The sequence below is a fragment of the Loxodonta africana genome, chromosome 3, assembly GCF_030014295.1.
Source record: "Loxodonta africana isolate mLoxAfr1 chromosome 3, mLoxAfr1.hap2, whole genome shotgun sequence".
Lineage (NCBI taxonomy): Eukaryota > Metazoa > Chordata > Mammalia > Proboscidea > Elephantidae > Loxodonta > Loxodonta africana.
Window position 1 is genome coordinate 150,974,900 of NC_087344.1, and position 4,789 is coordinate 150,979,688.

A 4,789-nucleotide genomic window follows, 5' to 3' on the forward strand; every position below is an offset into this window, starting at 1 on the left:
TTTGTTGATGTAGAGGAATCTAAGTGATTTTTGTATGTTTATTTTATAACCTGAGACTCTGCCAAACTCTTCTATTAGTTTCAGTAGTTTTCTGGAGGATTCCTTAGGGTTTTCTGTGTATAAGATCATGTCATCTGCAAATAGTGATAACTTTACTTCCTCCTTGCCAATCCGGATACCCTTTATTTCTTTGTCTAGCCTAATTGCCCTGGCTAGGACTTCAAGTACGATGTTGAATAAGAGCGGTGATAAAGGGCATCCTTGTCTGGTTCCCGTTCTCAAGGGAAATGCTTTCAGGTTCTCTCCATTTAGAGTGATATTGGCTGTTGGCTTTGCATAGATGCCCTTTATTATGTTGAGGAATTTTCCTTCAATTCCTATTTTGGTAAGAGTTTTTATCATAAATGGGTGTTGGACTTTGTCAAATGCCTTTTCTGCATCAATTGATAAGATCATGTGGGTTTTATCTTTTGTTTTATTTATGTGATGGATTACATTAATGGTTTTTCTGATATTAAACCAGCCTTGCATACCTGGTATAAATCCCACTTGATCATGGTGAATTATTTTTTTGATGTGTTGTTGGATTCTATTGGCTAGAATTTTGTTGAGGATTTTTGCATCTATGTTCATGAGGGATATAGGTCTATAATTTTCTTTTTTTGTAATGTCTTTACCTGGTTTTGGTATCAGGGAGATGGTGGCTTCATAGAATGAGTTGGGTAGTATTCCGTCATTTTCTATGCTTTGAAATACCTTCAGTAGTAGTGGTGTTAACTCTTCTCTGAAAGTTTGGTAGAACTCTGCAGTGAAGCCGTCTGGGCCAGGGCTTTTTTTTTTGTTGGAAGTTTTTTGATTACCGTTTCAATCTCCTTTTTTGTTATGGGTCTATTTAGTTGTTCTAGTTCTGAATGTGTTAGTTTAGGTAGGTAATGTTTTTCTAAGAATTCATCCATTTCTTCTAGGTTTTCAAATTTGTTAGAGTACAATTTTTCGCAGTAATCTGAAATGATTCTTTTAATTTCATTTGGTTCTGTTGTGATGTGGTCCTTCTCGTTTCTTATTCGGGTTATTTGTTTCCTTTCCTGTATTTCTTTAGTCAATCTAGCCAATGGTTTATCAATTTTGTTAATTTTTTCAAAGAACCAGCTTTTGGCTTTGTTAATTCTTTCAATTGTTTTTCTGTTCTCTAATTCATTTAGTTCAGCTCTAATTTTTATTATTTGTTTTCTTCTGGTGCCTGATGGATTCTTTTGTTGCTCACTTTCTATTTGTTCAAGTTGTAGGGACAGTTCTCTGCTTTTGGCTCTTTCTTCTTTTTGTATGTGTGCATTTATCGATATATATTGGCCTCTGAGCACTGCTTTTGCTGTGTCCCAGAGGTTTTGATAGGAAGTCTTTTCATTCTCGTTGCATTCTATGAATTTCCTTATTCCCTCCTTGATGTCTTCTATAACCCAGTCTTTTTTCAGGAGGGTATTGTTCATTTCCCAAGTATTTGATTTCTTTTCCCTAGTTTTTCTGTTATTGATTTCTAGTTTTATTGCCTTGTGGTCTGAGAAGATGCTTTGTAATGTTTCGATGTTTTGGTCTCTGCAGAGGTTTCTTTTATGACCTAATATGTGGTCTATTCTAGAGAATGTTCCATGTGCGCTAGAAAAAAAGTATACTTTGCAGCAGTTGGGTGGAGAGTTCTGTATAAGTCAATGAGGTCAAGTTGGTTGATTGTTGTAAATAGGTCTTCCGTGTCTCTATTGAGCTTCTTACTGGATGTCCTGTCCTTCTCCGAAAGTGGTGTGTTGAAGTCTCCTACTATAATTGTGAAGGTGTCTATCTCACTTTTCAATTCTGTTAAAATTTGATTTATGTATCTTGCAGCCCTGTCATTGGGTGCATAAATATTTAATATGGTTATGTCTTCCTGATCAGTTGTCCCTTTTATCATTATATAGTGTCCTTCTTTATCCTTTGTGGTGGATTTAAGTCTAAAGTCTCTTTTGTCAGAAATTAATATTCCTACTCCTCTTCTTTTTTGCTTATTGTTTGCTTGATATATTTTCTTCCATCCTTTGAGTTTTAGTTTGTTTGTGTCTCTAAGTCTAAGGTGTGTCTCTTGTAGGCAGCATATAGATGGATCGTGTTTCTTTATCCAGTCCATGACTCTCTGTCTCTTTATTGGTGCATTTAGTCCATTTACATTCAGCGTAATTATAGATAAATAAGTTTTTAGTGTCGTCATTTTGATGCCTTTTCATGTGTGTTGTTGGCAACTTCATTTTTCCACGTACTTTTTTGTGCTGAGACGTTTTTCTTAGTAAATTGTGAGATCCTCATTTTCATAGTGTTTGACTTTATGTTTGTTCAGTCGTTACGTTTTTCTTGGCTTTTATCTTGAGTTATGGAGTTGATATTCCTTTTTGTGGTTACCTTATTATTTACCCCTATCTTTCTAAGTAAAAACCTAACTTGTATCGTTCTATATCGCCTTGTATCACTCTCCATCTGGCAGTTCAATGCCTCCTGTATTTAGTCCCTCTTTTTGATTATTGTGATCTTTTGCCTATTGACTTCCATGATTCCCTGTTATGTGTAATGTTATTATTTTTTTTTAATTAATCTTAATTTGTTTGTTTTTGTGACTTCCCTATTTGAGTTGATATCAGGATGTTCTGTTTTCTGACCTGGTATTGTGCTGGTATCTGATATGATTGGTTTTCTGACCAAACAATATCCTTTAGTATTTCTTGTAGCTTTGGTTTGGTTTTTGCAAATTCTCTAAACTTGTGTTTATCTGTAAATATCTTAATTTCGCCTTCATATTTCAGAGAGAGTTTTGCTGGATATATGATCCTTGGCTGGCAGTTTTTCTCCTTCAGTGCTCTGTATATGTCGTCCCATTCCCTTCTTGCCTGCATGGTTTCTGCTGAGTAGTCTGAACTTATTCTTATAGATTCTCCCTTGAAGGAAACCTTTCTTTTCTCCCTGGCTGCTTTTAAAATTTTCTGTTTATCTTTGGTTTTGGTGAGTTTGATGATAATATGTCTTGGTGTTTTTCTTTTTGGATCAATCTTAAATGGGGTTCGATAAGCATCTTGGATAGATATCCTTTCGTCTTTCATGATGTCAGGGAAGTTTTCTGTCAGGAGTTCTTCAACTATTTTCTCTGTGTTTTCTGTCCCCCCTCCCTGTTCTGGGACTCCAAGCACCCGCAAGTTATCCTTCTTGATAGAGTCCCACATGATTCTTAAGGTTTCTTCATTTTTTTTAATTCTTTTATCTGATTTTTTTTTCAGCTATGTTGGTGTTGATTCCCTGGTCCTCCAGATGTCCCAGTCTGCATTCTAATTGCTCGAGTCTGCTGCTGTGACTTCCTATTGCATTGTCTAATTCTGTAATTTTATTGTTAATCTTTTGGATTTCTACATGCTGTCTCTCTATGGATTCTTGCAACTTATTATTTTTTCCACTATGTTCTTGAATAATCTTTTTGAGTTCTTCAACAGTTTTATCAGTGTGTTCCTTGGCTTTTTCTGCAGTTTGCCTTATTTGGTTTGTGATGTCTTGAAGCATTCTGTAAATTAGTTTTTTATATTCTGTATCTGATAATTCCAGGATTGTATCTTCATTTGGGAAAGATTTTGATTCTTTTGTTTGGGGGGTTGGAGAAGCTGCCATGGTCTGCTTCTTTATGTGGTTTGATATGGACTGCTGTCTCTGAGCCATCACTGGGAAACTAGTTTTTCCAGAAAATCCGCTAAAAAAAAAATGCAGTCAGATCCCTATCAGAGTTCTCGCTCTGGCTCTGGCTATTCGGATGTTAATGAAGCCGCCTGGGGAGGGTGGGGGAGGGATCAGAGGGATAGGAGAGTAGCACCTCAGAATATAGCCAGAGTTGCTTGTCTTGCTTGGAATGACTATTATATCTGAGATTTCTGCGGGGCGTGCCGCCTACTTGTGCTGGCTGTGTGGAGATTGCCCCCGGGGGTCTGGCCCACTGGAGTCACGGTCAGATCCTCCACTGCAAGCCTGGGACGGTGCACTCCCGACTCCAAAATCAGTCGCTGCCTCCCGGGGACTCCCCGTCCAGCCTACCGCGTCGCCGCCCGGCCCCCGCTAACCGGATGGGCTCCCCTCCAGGGTCAGCTCAGGCAGCGGAGCAGCTCCCCGCACCTGCGCCGTGACCGCGCGTCCCAGCTGGGACGCCACTCTCCCCGCTCCAAGACCCGTCACTGTCTCCCAGGGACTTCTCCCACCGGCTGCGTCACCACACTGCCCGCGCGAACCGGCAGGGCCCCCCCGGGTCAGTTCAGGGGTGTGGAGCTGCTCCCCGCTCCCGCGCCCCGCCAAAATCCCGGTGGGATGGCTCCCCGGCTGGGACGCTGCTCTCCCTGCTCCAAGACCAGTCACTGCCTCCTGGGGACTTTTCCCACCAGCTGCGTCGCCACGCCGCCTGCGCAAACCGGCTGGGCCCCCTCCCGGAATGAGTTCGGGGGCTAGGGCTAGGCTCCTTCTTTGTGCTGTCTGCCTCCCTGGGCTTTGCCCCAAATCAGGTGCCAGAAGGTCACCTGACTGGTACGCTGGCTCCAGGCTCTGAAAACAATCCCTGTCTCCCCCTATTTGTTTGTTCTCCATCTCTAAATCTGTGTTTGTTGTTCAGGGTTCGTTGATTGTTAGGTATGTGACCGATTCACTTGTTTTTCCCAGTCTTTGTTGCAAGAGGGATCCGCGGTAGCGTCCACCTAGTCCGCCATCTTGGCCCCCTTCCCTTTCCTTTTATCTCTTGAAAGAT